The sequence below is a fragment of the Tenrec ecaudatus genome, chromosome 17 (assembly GCF_050624435.1).
Source record: "Tenrec ecaudatus isolate mTenEca1 chromosome 17, mTenEca1.hap1, whole genome shotgun sequence".
In the NCBI taxonomy this organism is placed as follows: domain Eukaryota; kingdom Metazoa; phylum Chordata; class Mammalia; order Afrosoricida; family Tenrecidae; genus Tenrec; species Tenrec ecaudatus.
Window position 1 is genome coordinate 77290214 of NC_134546.1, and position 21082 is coordinate 77311295.

General features: G+C 42.4%; 1 pseudogene; it reads left to right on the forward strand.

The window, feature by feature from the left end:
* Positions 1–4337: 4337 nt before the first annotated feature.
* Positions 4338–21082, forward strand: part of LOC142430522 (ragulator complex protein LAMTOR5 pseudogene) — a 35958-nt pseudogene continuing 19213 nt past the window's right edge.

Consider the following 21082-nt stretch of genomic DNA (forward strand, 5'->3'; position numbering starts at 1 on the left):
ATCGGTGTTCCTGATTCATTGCGGGAATTTTGCCTGTCTCCCCCCCTCGATTGTTTCGTTTCACACAGCGGTGCCTCCTCCCTGAGACTCCCAGAATGTCTTCAGCTCACAGGTGAGCCGCGGGTCTGTTGCTTTTCTCACCAGGATGTGAATGCTCTTCAGGAAGCGAGTGGCTGCAGCTGGAGCACAAAACGTTTTATGGCTACCTCCTTAGGTTTGCCTAGTCTTGTCCCCTGTGCTGTGTCTTCTCCAGGAGAGGGGAAGGGGAGAGGGAGGGGTGAACCCAGTCTGGAAACTCCCTGGCTCATTCTTGACAGCCTGTAGGGCAGGGAGCGCGCTCACCCTTGAGGGTGTTAAAGTGATATTCCAGTGCACCCACCGCGCAGTGAGACATGATTGGCATTCCCAGGTTGCTGGGGTAAGTCCAAGACTGAGACCCCAAGGGAGGTGACCCAGGTTGGTGGCTATCAGTCAACAGTATGGCAGGTGGCAAGTAAAAGGAGAGACAGGCCCAACTGTACAAAGATGGGGGTTCAGTGAGCAGGAACTCAAGCAAAGAGAGGGCCAGTCTTTCTTTGTGAAAGCATATAAGTCTCCAAAGAAGGGCAAGACCCCCTCAAGTACGGAAGATCCCCCGGTCCCACATACACTCTTCAGAAATTTTGCATGTTGCTTCTTTAATTTTTACAAAAGCCTGTTTGTTTGTATTTAGCAGTAGAAAGAAGCTGGAGGAATGCTTCTTAGTGGAGGACAGACAGCTGGAGAGAAGGTTTCTTTAAGAGGACAGGAGAAAATTGCCATCAATAATGAATTGCTTTTCATGCAGAGAAAGTAGCCAGTAAAAGACATGCAGGCAATTGAACTGGATCCATTATTTCTGCAAATGTGTTAGTGTGGGGGAGTGTGGGAGCTGCTCCTGCTTGTTGTCCAGAGGGAAATTTCTGTTTCTGTTGCCTCTGAAGAAGTTTCTAGTAGCTTGCCCTATGTTTAGATGTATGCTGACTCCATTTTAACTATGTATTCTCACCTAGAGTCATTTTATCCTTATTCTAATGATTTCCCTGCGTATGTTGCTTCGTTTGGGGATTCTTTTTGTTTTGGTTTTGAATAAGCGATTTTAGGAAAAGTTCCAGCTTTAAGGAAGCTATGACCCGGATCTGGGAGCTGAAGGAGGCCGTAGAGTTGCTCAAGGAGACCATCCAGGTGGGGTGTGGCTCTGCCAGTGAGAGACTGAGGGGTTGGCCTGGTGTTCCACGCCATTCGTTGAAAACGTGCTGACATGACAAGTGGCAGTACTCCCCTGAAAACTCACTGCTAGCGATTCTGACCCAGCGACCATATGGACAGGGTAGAACTGCCTGTGGGGGTTTCCCAGACTGTAACTCTTCAATGGAGTAGAAAGCCTCATCTTTTTCCAGCCAGTGGTTTCCAGCTGATGGCTTTGTGGTTAGAAGCCCAGCATACACCCCACCAGACACCAGGATACCTGCCATCTACTGTAGTCTTAATTCTCCACCTCCCAATCTAGCGGTTCTAGGAATGCTCATCCCCAGGCCACATGGGACTTCCTATAGCCCCCTGGCCAGGGGGATGTTCTGTTCCAGTCCCTGCCTGATTGTGGAATGTGATTCATGTGCATAGACCTGCTCTTTTTGCTATCATGAAGGTTCACACTGTACTTTCTAGATGCCAGCTTCTGTGTAGAGACAAAAGCCCTCCAGCATGTCTGTGTAGGCTGATAGTCCCTACAGTCAGACTTGAGATCAAATTCTAGTCTTCTATTCATTAGCTGATTTCCTTGGGAAAGTCTTTGAGCCTCACTGGGCCTCTAGTGGTTCCTCTGTACAGTGGGCCGGATGTTTGCACTTGAGGGTTAAGTGACTCAGTGCAGGGTGTGGCATGCAGTCGGTGGCTGCTGCTGTGATCTGTGCGGCCCAGAGGCATGCACACACATCCTAATGAAGCTCGGCTGAGTGGAAATGAAGGTCATGGGACACTGACAGCTGAGGATGAAGGTCCAGTTACATTGCTGGGGCCTGTCCTCCCTTCCAAATGCCTCAGGGGCACAGGCATTTGAAAGGACAAGGAGAAGGAGCTGGCACAGGTCAGCCAGGTCCTGGTGCTAACCGGCCTCCCAGAACTCATCCTACTTCTTGATGAGGGCAGGGAAACTTTAGAGGGAGTTGAGCAGAGCAGTGACATGGCCATGGCAGCATGAGGCATGAGGTATATCACTGGGGCTGCAGTGCGGAGCCTGGTGCAGGCACTTGGAGAAGGGTGCAGGTGTGGATGCAAGGAGAGCAGTGGGGAGCTTTTTGGGATAGTTTAAGAAGGAGGTGTGGCCGTGTCATAGGGATTGTAGTGGGGGCTGACGGGAAATATCCAGAGCAATTTTGCATTGGGGCAGATGATAGAGGGGGGTGGCTGGCAAGATTTGGTAGCATACAGGGTCAAGAAATAAAGCTGACCCTCAGCTTCGTGATGTAGCTAAAGCTTGGGGACCTCCTGGGTGAGGATCAGGAGGCAGGATGTGGGCATCTTATGCAGGCATTTGCATTCCTTACCTGAGTCAGGACCCCAGGAATAACTTGCTACGTTGACTGGCAGTTAATGAACTGGCTGCATCTTTTCCCTCTGTGTCGCAGCAAGGGCCAACCTGACTTAAGCTCTCCCGAGATGGCCAAGCAGCCAGACTACAACCTGGGGAAAATAGAGAACAAAGCAGAACCCGCTATAGACATGTTTCTCAAATACCTGCAAGGTGAGACTGGTTGCAAGGGGGTGTGGGGTTTCGGGGCTGGGGAGTGGGCGGTGGTTCTGCAGGCTCCTGAACAACTACAGGTGTTGACAGCTGTGCCTTGAGTGAGTATGGGACCTGAGGGACACCACTCACCCCAGTGGACCATGTCATTCCAGCTTTCAAGAAGGCCCTGGACCTGGTCATGCAGGTGCAAAAGCAGACCAACAAAGAAACCAGAATAAGAAAAAGCCCCAGTGATGACTCCAAACAAATCTGAAAATAATGGAAGTTTCCCACAAACTTTTTGAAGCCCCCTTGTATTTGTCTCACAACTTTTGCCTGTTCAGTATTTACAGGTTTAAGCCTTATTGACAGCAATTATAAAAATCTGGTTGAAAGCTAACATTCCATGATCCTTGTAGTTTTCCCATCACCTCTGCCCTCCACCCCCCACTTTCTGCATACTGACCCTATTAACCACCAATAAACTTTGATATCTCACTAGGGGGAAGTTCTGTTCCAGTCCCTGCCTGAGTGTGGAGGGTGATTCATGTGCAGAGATCTGCTCTTGTTCATTCCATGAAGGTTCACACTGTACTTTGTAGATGCCAGTTCCTGTGTAGAGACAAAGCCTTCCAACATGTCTGTGTAGGCTGATAGGCCCTACAGTCAGATTCAGATCAAATTCTAGTGCTTCTATTCATTAGCTGATTTCCTTGGGAAAGTCTTTGAGCCTCACTGAGCCCCTAGTGGTTCCTCTCTAAAGTGGGCCAGATCTTTGTGGGTTAAGCGACTCAGTGCAGGTGTGGCAGGCAGCCAGCGGCTGCTGCTGTGATCCGTGCTGCAGAGGCATGCACACACATCCTAATGATGCTGAACCGAGTGGAAATGAGGCCATGGGACACTTACAGCTGAGGATGAAGGTCCAGGAAAATTGCTTGGGCCTGTCCTCCCTTTCAAATACCTCAGGGACACAGGCATTTGAAAGGATAAGAAGGAGCTGGGCACAGGTCAGCCATTCCTGGTGCTAACCGACCTCCCAGAACTCATATCAGGCTTCCTGATGAGGGCAGGGAACCTTTGGAGAGAGTTGAGTGGAGCAGTGACATGGTCATGGCAATATGAGGTATATCACTGGGGCTTCAGTGGAGCTTGGTGCAGGTACTTGGAGAAAGGGTGCAGGTGTGGATGCAGGGAGAGCTGTGGGGATGTTGTTGGGATAGCTCAAAAATGTGGATGTGGCATAGGGATTGTAGTGGGGGCTGATGGGAGATGTATGTCAGGGCCATTTTAGGTTGGGGGAAGATGGAGGTGGCTGGCAGGACTTGGTAGCATATAAGGTGAAAGGATAAAGCTAATGCAGCTTTGTAATACGGGCATCAGAATAGGTGATGTCATACATGTGACCGAGGGTGCAGGTTTAGGGTAGGGAAGAGGATGGAGTAAGCTTGGGACCTCGTGGATGTGGATCAGGAGGCAGGATGTAGGCATCTTATTCAGGCATTTGTGTTGCTTACCTGAGGAAGGGCCCCAGGAATAACTTGCTAAGTTGACTGGCCGGGTCTTTTCCCTCCATGTCGCAGCAAGCTCTCCCAAGATGACCAAGCAGCTGAACTACAACCTGGAAAAAATTGAGACCAAAGAAGAAGCTACTGTAGCCATGCTTTCCAATGACCTCTACTGCACGGTGGGGCTGGCTGCAAGGAAGGGGGTCTTGGGGGCTGGGAAGACAGGGTGCTCTGCTGGCTCCTGGCAACTACAGGTGTAGGCAGCTCTGCTTTGAGTGAGTATGGGGCCTGGGGAACACTGCTCTCCGCAGTGGACCATGTTACTCCAGCTTTCAGGAAGGCCCTGGTCCTGGTCTTGCAGGTGCCAGAGCAGGCCAGCAAACAAATCAGCAGCAAGAAATAGCCCCAGTGATGCAAATAAAATTGAAAATAATGAAAGTTTCTCACAAGCTTTTGAAGCCCTCTTGTATATCTATCACCCAGCTTTTGCCTGTTTATTTTTCCAGGTTTTAGCCTTATTGTCAGCAATTACAAGAATCTGTTTCAAGGGTACCATTCCATGATCCATGTAGTTTTCCCATCAACCGTACCCGCCACTTTCTCTATCCTGACCCTAGTAATTATTAATAAATTTTTATATCTATACATTTGCTTTTCCTTGTCTTTTTACATACATGAAGTCATACAATATCTCTCCTTTTGTAATTGGCTTGTTCCATTCAGCATGTCTTCAAGCTCTGCCCTTACTGTATCCAGATTTAATTTCTTCTACTGGCACAGCAGTACTTGTATTTACATTTTGTTTGTATGTTCATCTCTTGACGAACATTTATCTTATTGGAGCTGTCTGGTTATTGCTGACATTCCTGCAATGAACAATGGTATGCCCGTCCCTCTTTGAGGATCTGCTTTCAAGTCTTTTGGGTCTATACACGATCAGAGTGGATGTCACTGTTCATCTGTCAGTTGGTCAGATTGTGGTGGTTTGTGTCATGCTGGAAGCTATGCCAGCTGCTTTGTCAAATACCACCCATGGTAGTCAGTCTTCAGAGTTTTCAGACTCACACAGACTAAGGTTGAGAGGCTGACCACCTCTGAAACATTAGCTACTGAAAACAAGATGAATAGCAGCAGAGCATCATTTGATACAGTGCCAGTAGATGGTCCCTCAGAGAGGAAGACACTCAAGAATTAGGGAAGAGTTGCCTCCTCAAAAGATAGCTTCTCAGACATCCTCAAGTTGGCTCCAACTCATAGTCACCCTACATACAAAACACTGGTCAGTTCCGGGCCATCCCTACATTTGTGTGTGAGCCCATGTGACAGCCAATGTTATTCAGGATCTTCCTCTTTTTCAATGATCCCCTATTTTACATAGTGTGATATTCTTTTCCAGAAACTGGTCTCTCCTGATGACATGTCTAAGTGCGTGAGACTTAAGTCTTACCATCCTCACGTCTTTGGAGCATTCTGGTTGTTCTTCCTCCAAGACAGATTTGGTTTATTCTTGTGACAGGTCACTTCCAATATTATCTCCCAAGTAGAGCTGACCATAATCTAGTCAGCAGTTCTCAACCTGTGTGTCATGACCCCTTGGGGGTCAAACGACCCTTTCACAGGGGTCTCCTGATTCATAACTAGCAAAATTACAGTCATGAAATAGCAATGAAAATCATTTTATGATTCGGGGGGGTCACCACAACATGAGAAACTATTAAAGGGTCATGGCGTCAGGAAGTTTGAGAACCACTGATCTAGATGAAGCAAGTATTTTGGTGACCTTCATTGAGTAATATGACATAACTCAAACTGAGAAGGAACTATTGAAACATCCATTAATCAGGATCGTATGGTTTACTATGCTAGGAAATAAGAATTAAAGAGGAATGACATTGCATTTATCTGCTGCCTGAACACTGCTGCCTGAAATTGTGTCGCAAATGATCTTTTTAAAGTATTGAAAGTGGAGAGACACCACTTTGAAGACAACCATGCTCCTTAACCTAGCTGTTGTATTTCCAATGGCCTCAGATGCATGTTTAAAATGAACAATGAATAAGGGAGACCTGAGAAGAAATGGTGTATCTGAACCAGATGTTGGTAAGGAATATTGTAATCACAATAGAGTGCCAGATGAATTAACGTGTTTTGGAGGAAGTACAGCTGAATGGCTCTTGCAGGCGATGATGCCAAGACTTCTCTCATACTTTGAACATGTTATCAAAAGGATATGTTATTAGTCCTTGGAGAAGGACATCGTACTTGGTAGAAGGATAACAAATAAAGAAGACCCCCAACAAGAGGAATTGATTCAGTGGTTGTAACAATGGACTCTAACATAATAGTAATTGTGAGGACGGTGCAGGACCATGCAGTCTTTCTATTATATACAGGGTCGCTACGAGTCTGAACTGATTGGATGGCATCTAACAACCACCACGTGGTGGTACGTTTAGTATTTTGAGGAACTTCCAGACTGTTTCTCAAAGAGGCTGTACCATCTTTCAGTGCCTGAGGATACTGATTCTGTAACATCCTAGACAATTTTTGTTATTTGTTTTATTAGAGCCTTCTTGTATGTGTGAGTTGCATTTCATTGTCATTTTCATTTGCCAAATGATTAATTCTTTAATACTTTGTTTTCCTGAGCTGCCCTTTGAGATTTTCTGTTCAGCTCTTTGACTTCATCATTTTCTCCATTTCCCTTAGCTACTCTACAATTATGAGCAATTTCAAAGTCTCTTCTGATATCCACTTTGATTTTTTTCTTGATTTCTTGTCTTTAATGACATTTTGCTTCCTTCCTATATACTGTTCCTGTTATCCCATGCCCCCATCCTTTCCCCCACTCCCAGCTCACCGGGTCATTAGTGTTCATTGCATTAAGTCTGGTGAAATGTTCCCTAAGTTCAGATCGGATAGTCTCAAGATATTATTTTGGCTCTCATCAACAAACAATTTACAGAAATTTTCGACTCAATCTAGAGTTGTATAATTTGTTAAAAATATTTATATCTTTAGATAAGTGACTCTTCTTGACCAATTTTTAATCGATTGTTTTTTAGTTGTTGACTGATAACACTTTATATATTCTGAATACTAGATGATTAGATATCTCACGAGTACTTACTGATGAAGGTTGCCTTTTTCAAATTCTTAATTGTGTCTTTCCAATTATAAGGGATTTTAATTTGATGAAGTTCAACTTAAGTACATTTTTGTGGGGTTACTTATGCTTAAGATATCATAATTGCTTAAAATGGAAGAAACTTAAGAAACCGTTTCCTAATCCAAGGTCACAAACATTTATGTATGTTTTCTATTAAGGGTTTTATACATTTGGCTCCTTCATTTAGGTCTTAAGGTCTATTTTGAGTTAGTGTTTGCATATGGTACAAGGTCAGAGTCACAACCCATTCTTTTTCCTGTGAATATCTAGTTTCAACAGCATTTGCCGAAATCATAGTGACTTCTCTGGACACTCTTTTAAAATCAATTAACTATAGGTATATGAGGTTGAATTTCTGGACTCTCAATTATATTCCATCAATATGTCTACCTTTATGTTAGGACTACACTATCTTAATTACTATAGCTTTTTCATAAGCTTTCATATCAGACAATATGCATTCTTCACCTATATTTTATTATTTCTCAAGATTATTTTGGCTACACTAAAACCGTGACATGGCCATAGAAATTTTAGAATCAGCTTGTCATTTTCTGAAAAAAACTAAAAACTTAAGAGGAATTAGGTTGAATTTGTAAGTCAGTTGTCGATAATAATCAGTCTTCCAATCTATGAAAACATCAGTTTTCTACATGGCTCGTTTTTCGCTCGGGTCTCAGTTTAAATGTTTAGCCTTCTCACATCTTATCAGAGTTCACTCCTCTGCTCCACTATAGCACGTTATTTATAAATTCACATTTATTACAATCTAAATGGTTTGTTTTCCTCAGTAGAGTTTATGCTTCAAGTCAGTCTTTTATTATAAAGATTCTCTGGGGCCAAACACAATGCCTACTAACAATAATTTTTCTTAATTTTTGTTGGCACCAGTCTATGCTGGGAGTAGGCGGATGGGGGGTTGTGGAGCGAGAACATCGCAAGAAGTGTGCTTGGGGAAAGGAGGTTTTCAGGACCCCCATAGAAACATGCTCTTGATTGATGATGGTTCCAGAGGAGCCCAGTCCCTCAGAGCATCTCTCCGGTGGGAGAACATCTTTCTGGAGAGGTCTTAGATACACCAGAAAATATTTCTGGCAGGTCCCGAACTCCCAGAGCCTCTTTCTGGTGTGGTCAGAACCCTAAATAGCATTGTTCTGGTGGGACCACGGATCTCTCAGAGCATCATTCCAGCAGGGTCCCAGAATCCCAAAGCATCATTCCACGAATGGTTCCAGTGCTTCATCAATTTGTTGAAACTTTTTGATTGAATTCAGTCAATGCTGGGCAACTGGTTTTTGGCTAATTCTGTCAGTGCAGCTAGAGTATCTTCCATTAGTACTATTGGTTCTTGTTTATATCCTTCCTCTTGAAATGGTGGAATGCCAACTAGTTCTTCTTGGTAGAATAATGTGTATTCTTTCCATCTTCACTTGATGCTTCCTGTATCGTTCAATATTTTCCCCAGAGAATATGTCAATAGAGCACCTCAAAGCTTGTATTTTTTCTTAAGTTAATTTACGTTATAGTGAACATGCTCTTCCATTTTTTTTTTGTTTTTTTTTTCACTCTAGGCCTTTGCACATTTCATTATAATACTTCTCAGGCTGCTTTCTGAAATTTTCTGTTCAGCTCTTTGACATCATTTCTTATGAAGTGCCTTAGCTGCTCCATGATTAAAAGCAAGTTTCAGAGTCTCTTCTGACATCCAGTTTGATCCTTTCTTTCCTGTCTCTTCAATGACCTTTTGCTTTTTTCATGTTCTTGGTGATATCTCATGGCTCATCAGGTGTCTTGTCATTAGTGTTTAGTGAGTCAAATCTGCTCCAATACCTTAATATTCAGGTGAGATAAACTCCAGGTTGTATTTGGCTCCTGTGGGCTTGTTTTAATTTTTTTCAGCTTGAATCTGAGCTTAGCTACTAGCATTTGATGGTGTGTTCCACAGTTGGCTCCCGGACTGATATTAGCTGCTAACATTAAGCTTCTCCATCTTCTCTTCTCCACAGATGTAGTCAGTTTGATTCCTCTGTGCGCCCACAAAGTATTTGCTATGAAGAAGTTGTTAGTCTTGTAAATTTCTACCATGTGATCTCCAGCTTTATTTCTATCATCAAGACCATATTTTCTAATTTTACTTGTTCCTTCCACTTTGTTTCCAACTTTTGAATTGCAATTGCCAATAATTATCCATGCGTTTAGATTGTGTGTTTAATCAATTTCAGCCTGAAGGTGCTGGTAGCATTCATCAGTTTCTTCATCATCAGCTTTAGAGGTTGGTGCATCAATTTAAATAACCGTATTGACTGGATTTTCTTGTATGCAGATAGATAGTATTTTATCACTATAGCGTTGTACTTCAGGTAGATCTTGAAATGTTCTTCAGGAAGGTTAATGTGATTCCTATAGTATGTGTCATTCCCAGCATAGCAAACTGTTTGACTGTCTGATTCAAAAAGGTAGATATCAGTCCGTTTCAGCCCACTAACACCTAGCATATTGATCTTTATGAGTTCCATGTAATATTTTATGACTTCTAGTTTTTCTATATTAATACTTCATAATTCTGAGTTTCAATGATTAGATAATTGTCGCTGTTTCCTCTATCAACAAATGAAGGTCTCAACGGACTTACTCCACCCACGTCATTATGATCAACTCTGTTTTGAGCTGACAGCTCTTCCCCGACCATATTTTGAGTACCTTCTATCCTTAGAAAGAGCCCTGGTGGTGTAGTGGTTATGCATCGGAGTACTAACTACTAATTAGCATTTCAAAACCATCATGTTCCTTGGGAGAAAGACAGGGTTCTACTCCCATAAAGAGTTACAGTCTGGGAAACACAGAGGGACATTTCTATCCTGTCCTATAGGGTCACTAAGAGTTGACATCGATTCACTAGCAGTGAGTTGAGTTCTGACCTGAGGACTTATTTTTGGCACTATATATGACAGAATTCTGTTGCTATTCATGAGGTTGCAGTGACTAATTCCCCACAAGTGGACACCTTAGTTCTTCTTCATATGAACTTCTCTCAGGAATCACCTAGCTCTCACCTCAGAAGTTTAATTGATGTGGAATGTGGTATGGCCCGTTGGATTTTTTTAAAGCTCTGTTATAAGTGATTATACTGTGTAACCAGGCTTGAGAACCACTCCACTATGACTCAGTTCTCCCAACCGCAATCTTCAACAAAAGCAAAGAGAACATATCACATGCACCCAAATATTCAAACAGGAGACAGCATTACCTCCCTCAGAAGCCCACTGTGGTGGCTAAATGGTCTCATATTCAGACTCTCCTCCAACCCCCTCCCCCAAAAAAAGTGCTTCATAAGCCCCTTCTTTGGCAAAATTACTTTTGTTGGATCATTTATCTATGTTTGAATAGAGACCAAGATCATTCACCTTCTTATTTGTAAGACATCCAGGAAACACAGGTCTTCTCCTGTTACAATCTCTGGAGACAGCTCTCACGGAGGCAAGAATGAAATATTTTGCCAGTGTTCCCATGTTTCAAAGACTGTATCAGGACACAATGAAACACTTATCACTGCAATTTCAGACTGCAGTGCATTATTCCATTAAAAATAAACAACAACAATCATTGTGTTATTCTGGGTACATTAGAGAAACAAATCCACAGAAACATGTATAAGAGAGTTTTATATAAAAGGTAAGTGCACATCAAGAAAATATCTCAACCCAGTGCTGCCCATACCAAGTCCAACATTAGCCCATATGTCCAAAGTCCTCCTCCATCTCACAAAACACATGTAATAACACCGACTGCAGGAGGAAAGCCAAATCAGTGAGCATATAAGTATCTCAGCACTGGCAGGGCTGCCCCAGCACCCAGGGCTGCATCGGGGTAGGTCCATGTGGCTTCTCTTCAGGGATGTCTTTCAGAAAGTGAGCCTTGCCAGCTGAAGAAGGGAACTGGCTAAGTCAGCTGCATCCTGGTCCAACCACCAGAAAGCAAGAAACCCGAGAACTAGAATGGTGAGGGTCACCGAGCCATTTTTTATCCTCTGTTTTTATGTGAGGTAAAACATTGTGGACACTAGCAAGGAATTATTTTTTATAACTGAACTGTCAATAAAACAAGTCAAAACCTGTATGCTTTTCCCAAGACAGAATTTCACAAGAACAATGAAACATGTGGGAACTGGCCATATGTTAGGAAAACTTGAAAGGGATGGAATCCTTTAATCATAACAGTTAGGACACTTCGGTGAACTTTCCTGGGTTCATAGAGTCAGTAATTAGCAAGGCTGAGATTTCATCTTCAGTGTGACTCTAGATGAACCATGCTTGCTGCTTAGACCTGGAGGAGTGGAAGTTAAAACCACACCACTACCAACAAGTCAATTCTGACTCATCAGGACCCTCTAGGACACAGAAATTCCCCTTGGTGTTTCCCCAGCCTGTAAGTCAGTGTTTCCCAAAGTGGGCAAAAGCACTCCCCTGAAGTTGAAGTGGGGATCACTGGAATGATGCAGGGAGGTTGCAACAGCAGACACCTACACTTTATCCCAGGTTACGGGCGATACTACAGATGTTTTCAATTGCCAGAGAAGTGCTGAGCAATTATTATTTTTCTGTAAAGGGCCAGGTGGCCAAATAAGTTTTGGAAACTATGAAATTCTTTCTGGCAAAAGATAGTATCATTGGTCTCCCACAGAGCAGCTAGTGGCATTGAACTGGTGACCTTGTGTTTATCAGCCCAATACATAACACATTATGCCATGAGGGTTCCTTAAGTAGAAGCTAGTTAGCCAAAAGTGAAACAACCAGTTGCCATCCAGGGGGTTCTCAATCTCAGTGACCTGCGTGTGTCAGTGGAAAGATACTCTTCTTGGGTTTTCAATGGTCATTATATTTTTGAAGTATGATGCCAGGACTTTCTTCCAGGTGTTGTTGCTTGTGAATTGGAACTGCAATCTCTTGATCATCCACGTGCATTGACTGTTCCATCCAAGGACTCCAGTTAGGAGAAAAATAACAAAATCAAACAAACTCACTGCCATAGCCTCAATGCTGACTCACAGTGACCCTAAAAGCAAGGTAGAACTACCCCTGTTGGTGTCTGAGACTGTGCCTATTTACTAGAGTAGAAAGCCTCATCTTTCTCCTGAAGAGCAGCAGATGGTTTTGAACTGCTGACCTGTAGTTTGCAGCACAACACATATCCACTAGGCCACCAAGGCTTTTCAGGACTATTATGAGGTAGGCGAGAGCCTGGCAATTTTGAGGGAATTTATAGAGATCATTGTGACTGAACCTTTGATTCTGAGGTGGAGAGGGAAGGCTTATGTCTGCATCTTGCAGAAAGATGGACCATTCCCAAAGACAGTGGGAGTACTTGGAACATTTTAGACTGAATATTGACACAAAATGGTTTTCTATTTCAAGCGAATGTCCTAGTTATTACATGGGAAGAAGGTCATGGGAAGCCAGAGTATGTGTGGAGGATGCCCTGATGGCACTACATTAAGTAGTTCTCAGCAGCTAACTTAAAGCAGAGCTATGGAAGAAAGACCCAGCCATCCATTCCTGCAGAGACAATAGCCTGAGAAACCCTGTGGGGCAGCTTTGCCCTGCCAAATGGCTCTGCCGTGAGTTGGGATCTGACTGATGCACCTACAAAAGACTATGCATGGAGGAGAGGTAATAGTTTGAGCTTTTACTTTGTGTTTTAACTATTTTATTGATATATAATTCGCATGCCATACACATTCTCTTCTTAATTGTACTCATGTTATTAGCTCCCAATTTCTCCAAAACCTCCCTGTCATGATGTGAATAACCAGTATCTCATATGTATGATGACGTTTTGAGTACAAGGATGTGCCTCATTGTACCCCAGCACAGCTAAAGGCATAGAGTCTCCAGAATTTACTTCTACGTCTCTATTTATTTATCTTTCCCCTGTTTCTTCTATTTATGTCTGTCTGGTGCAGACCTACTACTCCACTGTTCTCAGAATCCTAGTGATCAGAATTCTGTGGTAAAAGTCTTTTTTAATAGGATATATGACCAAGGAAACACTGAACCTGCTCCCATTGAGTACACCTGTCCCCCTGGGATGTTATTCCCCAAGCCTCACTGGCCATCCTGAGGGCAGGCAAGCTAGGATACAACCAGGAAGGTGGTTTCCTGGCTTTTTTACCATCAGCATGGAGGCAGCCACTGGAAAAACAGGGTGAGGCTCACAGTGTGTGATGTGGCCAATAAGTCACTCATAGAGAAAGTTATTAAGAGGGGTATTTCCAGACTCAATTAACATGAATTTAGAACCCCCCAAACATATTACTCCTGTGTAACCCTGTTAATTCCACACATTGTCCAATGAACCAAGTCAAAGGATATGAGACATGTTTAAATTTCCATATACAGCATGTGATGCCCATAGTTAATTTCCTGAGTTTTGTTTGTTTAGTGATTTACATGTATATTTCTAACTACAAGGCTGACAGTCCACATCAACCAGTCATTTCTTTGGAGAAAGATGGGGCTGCCTGCTCTTATAAGGATTTACTGATTGTGAGCCCACGGGAGTATATCTGAACAAACACACAAACAAAAGTATTGCACGATCTGCATTATCCTATTTAAATTTGTTTATGAAGTCAAGGTGATTTGGACAGCCTGTCACCAAGTAAAACAGTTAACAAAACAGAGAACAAATATTTATATAATAGTAGAACTCAGGAGGACATTGTTCATCAAAATCTCTCTTCCTGGGCAACATGGCCAGGGGTGTTTATAAACAGTGCTTGAGGATGATGATGCTCTTGAGCAAGTCAGCTTGAAATGGAGATTTGGTTTTCAGATTTTTCTCCTTGTTCATAGGGGTCTATCCACATCCCAGCTAAAAAAGTAGCAACGTCTGTCCTTCAGATAGAAGCGGGCTTAATTTTTTATTTCAAAGGAGAAATAGCATTGGTACATCAACACATCATGTACTCTAACAAATTTTCAAATTTGAAACAAGACAAAGGAAGTGCATCAAGCCCCAGTGAGGTCCTGTGATGTGTTGCAGCATCAGGAGTACACACTGCGGACAGCAAATTAAGAAATTTGTACTTTGTATTCTTGCATTAACTTATAATAAACTGCTATTAAATCGAGTTTAACTTAGGGATTGAATTCTGAGGCCGAGGTTTGCACAAGTTTTTGTTAGTTGCTTGATAGTTAGTTGATAGTTAGTTAGTTGCTTGTGATAGTTCCAGTTTATTGTTCTAACCTGGCCGATAATCAAGTGGGATTAATTAAAGGTTGGAGAGATAAATGGCTTGGTGAACCTCGCCTTTCTTGTTCTCTGGTCTCTTGTTCTCTGATGATCTGACCAGTGTGCAGATGCCTTAGCTAGTTCTTTGTCTCAGCTAGCAAAGCTCACTTCCTGGGAGACATCCTTGAGGAGAAGCCACATGGACCTACCAAGATGCAGACTTGGGTCTGGAAATCCCTGCCAGTGCTGAGATGCTTATACACTCACTGATTTGACTTTCATCCCGCATTTGGCATTATTGCATGTGTTTTGTGAGTTTGAGGAGGACTTTGTAGATCAGTGTTGGATATATGGGCGAATGTCGGATTTATGGGCTTGGACTGGCCTGGGTCGGGATGCTTTCTTAATGCACACTTAACATTTATGTAAAACTCTTTCTTAAATACATATGAGTTTCTGTGGACTTGTTTCTCTAATCTACCCAGACTAACACAGTGCTTTCCTGTCAGGTCTGAATCAGTGACCTTATGCTCACAGACTAAAATATTGCCAAGTCCTGCATCATCCTGAACATTGTGGCTAAGTCTGAGCCAATTGTTGTAGCCCATGTGTCTATTCATCTTCTTGAGAGTTTTCCTCATTGAGTTGCTGTGCAACTTTTCCGTCCATGTTGTCTTTTTCCAGGGACTGTCTCTCCTCTCAACATGTCCAAGGTACATGAGACAAAGTCTTGCCATCCTTGAGCCCAAAGAACATCTGACTGTACATTTTCAAGGCAGATTGGTTTGTTCTTCTGGCAATCCGTAGCATTGGCAGCACCCTTTACTGGGACCTTCATTCAAATGAGCATAATGAGACCACTAAATTCAGTTTGAATCTCACATACTTTTTACCTTGATGACTTATTTCTGACCACTCACTTGTACTGTCAAAAAAGGTAATGTAAAGGAATTCTGAGGAGTGTTGGTAAGCCACTCCTGGATAGGAGAAGAGAGACCTACTCATTTTAGAACTTTCTCAGGATCTTATGTATCCATCCTCACAATTACTATTATGTTAGAGCCCATTGTTACAACCACTGAATCAATTCCTCTTATTGGGGGTCTTCTTTATTGGAGTATTAGGCTAACATTTCATCAATCAGATCTGGAAAAGAGAGGGCTGTGATCCAATCTTGTAAGGTTTTATAATTTCATTGTTTTCTGTATCCTAATCATGGTGCTTCTCTTCCTCCTGAAGTCAGAACTGAGGCCGTGTTTAGTCACCCTTCCCCCAGTCATGATTTTGTGAGTGGCTTTCTCCCCATCAACACATTTTTCCCCTCTGAAGAGAGCAGAAGAACTCTCTTCAATCAAGGAGGGGCTTCTACAAAAGATGCAGGAAAGATTCCAACTTTTTTTTTAGTTACATATGATTACTGTTTATTTTGAACTGAGTTTTAAAATCAGCATAGCTCAGGAAACCTCCAGGCATCCTCCTTCCTTCCTCCCAGTTTCTCTCACAACAGCTGTGAGGAAGAGCATTCATTCTCACCCCAATATTTAAAAAGAAAACAAATGAGACTTTTAATAATTACTCAGTCTTTACAAAGTGACTTCAATATTTCCTTGTCTATTTGAGACAAAAGTAATAAAGATCAAATAATTGGAGTTTTCTTGTAAGTTCCAGGATCTTCTAAAATTTAAACTCTGAAAATGTCCTTCACTGCAGTACTCCGTGCATCCTTACAACTATTACTGTCCATTCCAGAACTGCTTGGTTCCTTCAATAAACTCTTTGATTATCAACTCAAACTTCAGTTTGTTCTTTGGAAGGAGGAAACAGAAAAAGAAAATACTATGTACATTTCTTGAGAAATGATATCTACCAATCATTGCCAAATTCCTTGAGAGAAAGAGAGAGGGAGAGAGAGAGAGAGAGAGAGAGAGAGAGAGAGAGAGAGAGAGAATAATAAATAACAATAGACTTACCATCTCTGGGAAACATTATCTTTATGCCTTCAATAACTATCTTTTGTGGCAAGATTCTATTTGTTGTAAATATAATAAATATCTAGAGAGAATCTGACAACAGAATAAGAACAACCATGAACGTTATACCCTCTATTTGAGCCCATCCCCCAATCTTCTTAACTTTGCGTAACAATGCAGATCCCACAGCTTGTCCAACTTACCCTTGGATATGGGATATTGCCACAGGATGTTGGAATACCTCATTTATTGCCTATAATTATTCTGCATTTTCCTTCCTGAGACCCTGCCTCTGTTGAGTCCTTTCCTCAGAAAAATATCCCATTACAACACATGAGTATCAGTTTTCACTAACCTGGACCGGCTAACATGTCCACAAAAAAAATCCCTAACCTTCTGGTCAAAGATCACATAGAACAGAAGAACTTTGTTCAAGAAACCAAAAATCACCATAGATAAGTCACCAGACCAAATAAGACATCTGGAACCAAGAACTACAAAGAGCCTATCTTGTTAAGAATCGTAACCCCACCCTAATTTGTACTCATGACCAACCCTGTGAAATGTGTTAAACATTCATCATCCTATACATTGGCATACCAATTTATTGGAATAGTTGTCTAAAACTGTAAGCTTGGTCCACTGTTTTGTTCAGGAGCTTTCCTTGGGGAATCTTTCAGCTCAGTCCTTGCTTGCTCCAAGGAGATCGGTCCCCATTCACTTTCATGCAGCTCCTGTCTGTGTTTCTCAACAAGAATCGTGTTGGTAACATGTCACATATTTCTTTTTCCTGAGTGTTTTTAACATAAAATTATACTCTGTCTTCTAGAGTTGCTATGAGTCAGAATCAGCTCGATGGCAGAGAGTTTTGCTTTGTTTTATCCCAAAGAAGATGATGGGGATCATACTTTCTATTTTCAGCTTCTGAGAAAACTATGAACATCGCTATTTTATTCCACAGGCTTCTAATATGCAGAGCACCTCATCCATTTCCAGGTGAAATTTCAAACATAGTGAAAGCAATATATAATGGGCAGGGTCCTGTACGATCCACAGACCTTGTCCATAAGTCATGAATTTACTCTGGAGATTCTTCTGCCTAGTGGGTACTTCCCACTAGTCGTGTCAAGATTCCAAAAATAGGTTGACATGATTTGGTTTCCATTACTTGTCATCAGTGAGTATCTTCCCTGTTCCTGGTTGCCTAATATTTGGGTCCAGGGGTGATGAACCCTTCACAGATCCTCTTTCTAAGCTTTGCTGTCTCTGATGATTCCATGTTGCCAGAGCTGGAACTGTGAAAACCTGCAGAAGAAGTTGGAGTAGTTGTGAGCAATATATTCCAGTAGAAGAACCTCCGCCAAGAGCTCCAGAAGAATGTCCACCAAGGAGTTCTCCCTGCAGCTCAACACAATGACCCCGAGGGCACGGCGGTCCATTACTGTGTGAGAGCAACAGTGAGAGGACTCAGTGCCATTACAAACACAATGTCCCTGCCATAATGACAGTGGTCTATAGGGATCACATGGGTTTTAGAAAACACAGGGACAAGACTTCTGGGGCCACAGTAGAGGGGAGGCACGGAACCATCCTGTTCATGTCTAGGGTTTCCGTTCCCTCCAAAATAGTTGCTCCAATAATGTCCTCTACCTTAATGTTCATAACAAAACCCCACAGATATTGCAATATTCACTAATTTGTAGATTTTAGTCATACACTAAATCATGTGTGCATGTATACCTGTTTTATATATGAATGCTATTTGTATAATTGTTAGCTATGACATTAAAATTCAGGCAACTGAAGTCCCAAGAAAGGGCTCACTGTGAAGTGTACACTCATGTCTGAATGGTTGGTGGTTTGAACCCACCCAGTGATGCCTTAGGATGTAGGACTCATGATCTGATCTGCTCCTTGTTGATGTTAGGTGCCATTGAATTGCCTCACACCCATAGGGATCATAAGTAAAACTGAACCAAACAGTGCACAGTCCTGCGCCATCCTCACAATTATTCGTATGCCTGAACCCATTGATGGAGCCCCTGGGTCCATCAGTCTCTTTGAGAGCCTTCTTCTTTTTCACCACCCCACAACTATCTTGAACATGATGTCTTCTCCAGGACCTGATCTCTACTGACAATATGTCCAGAATATGTAAGACAAAGTCTTGTCTCCTTGCTTCTAAGGAGAAATCTGGACTTCCTCCAATGCAGGTCTGTTTGTCCTTTTAGCGGTGCATGGTAATTAAAATAGTCTTCTCTAGCACTGCAATTCAAATGCATTTTTTGAAATACATGGGAATGTCACCAGCAGTAGTAGAACTCAGCTTTAAATAAACATGACTGTTGAAGGGGTCTCTGGTGACCTGTACTCAAGACATCAGAGTGGGATTATAATTCCACCCCTCCATATTATAATGACAACTTTCCATCTCTTTAATGGAGCCTGGACAATTCCACCTCTCAGAAAAGCTGATTGAAGGCCCTCTAAAGAATTCACAAGTGGAAAAAAAATCACAAGTGAAGGACAAGGTCTGTGAATCTCACCAGATGTAAAGAGTTCTCTAGAGAAACAAAACCAGGACACTACTGATTAGATAGATAGATAGATAGATAGATAGATAGATAGATAGATAGATAGATAGATACAGCATGAAGGAATACAACAGATAATTAGTCCACACAGCAGTACAGAGTGCTCAGTTCAACTTACTTCTGTGGAAGTTAATATACTGGTAGTCCCTCTTCAAGTCATGAGGGCTGCTGCGTCAATGAAGCAGACGACTGAGTCTTCCCTAGGGCAATGCAAGGAGTCAGGCCACAAGCAGCAAACAGCAGCAGGGGTGGGGGGCGGGGGGCGGGGAATGTCACCAACAGTCAGCAGCTCAGGCCCAGATGGAATAGTGAACTAAAGGGATGCAAGACAACAGGATCCGACAGACTCAAGATCAAGCCATGTGAACAACAGCAACATGGAAACAGGTCTTGAAGGAACCACAAGTTCTAGCGACATAATCGACATGTTGCTGTCCTACGGGTAGTGTAGCTCTCTGCCTTTAGCTAGGCAGAGAACTAGCTAAAGCAGCTGCACGCTGGTCCAAACACCAGAGATCAAAAGAGAGGGGTGAGGATTGCTGAGCCATTTATCTCTTTGCCCTCAAAGCATACTGTGATCGTCTACTCCCACATGTTCTTATTGGCAGGTTGGCACAATAAGCCTACCTATCACACCAGATCTGGGCCAACTCCTGTATCTGTATGTGGGACCGGAGACCTCAGGCAAGGGAGAATCCAGTGAACCATTGGGTAGTGCGATGCATTTCCAGAACTTTGTGTCTGAGGGCAAGATATGACAAAACAATAATCTATAAATTATCAACGGCTTATGAAGGAGCGGAGAGCAGGGAGAGAGGGGAGAAAGAGGACTTGATGCAAAGGGCTTAAGTGGAGAGTAAATGCTTTGAAAATGATGAGGGCAAAGAATGTACAGATGTGCTATATACAATTGATGTATGTATTGATTGTGATAAGAGTTGTAATGAGTCCCTAATAAAATGTTTTTTTTTTAAAAAGAACTTTGTGTCTGAATCCCTGAGCTACTTGCATCTGTGTGCTGCCACCAAGAGCAAAATGGCACAATCATATACCATGCTCTTGTGAATAAAGTCCAATATTCCCATAAATATTACACCAACTTATAAAGAGCATAATTATAAATAATGTATTCTGAGGCTTCACCTGATGAAGTAAATGGAGATATGAGTGTCAGTGGCAGCTTTGTAGTAGAGGTGAGAATAGGTTCCTCTTGGAGTTGAAAGTTGACTGTACCCTCAGGAGAACACAATCCTCCACCTGTGTTTTCAATTCACCAAGCCTGGGGTCCTCTTCATCTAGGCCAAGCTTGATGCTAAAAGAATTTCTCAAAGAGGTAGAAAATTCCAAGGGGCAGGATAGCATTGGGAATATGATCTATGAATGTCAACTCCCAGGGCTTTACAGATTTATAAAATACCCATCATTTCTAATTTTCCATTATCTCATGGAACACCGAATATATATTCCAAAGTTTGAGGATATTGAAATCCAGAAATTACACTGAATTCCATAGTTTGAGGATCATTGAAATCTATAAATCACATTGCATTTAAAACTAAGTCCAATTCAATATCTGCTATATATCAGAATGACTTTGAGTGAGTCACTAATATGGAAAAATATCACTTCATGGAATACAACTTTAGTGCTGTAGATGTTTAAAATTTACTGTGGAGTACAAGGTATTCATATCACTCTAAAGCAATTGAATTTTTTAGAAAGTTGTCATTAATAAGTTTTGGGGATAGTTGTTCACTCCTGTTCCTACTTTTTCTCTGCACACAGTTGGATATCTGCAGCAGCATCTTAGACCTTCAGGCTCTTTCCTTGAAGGAAAGATGCGAGGAACATAAACTCTCCTAGGCACACAC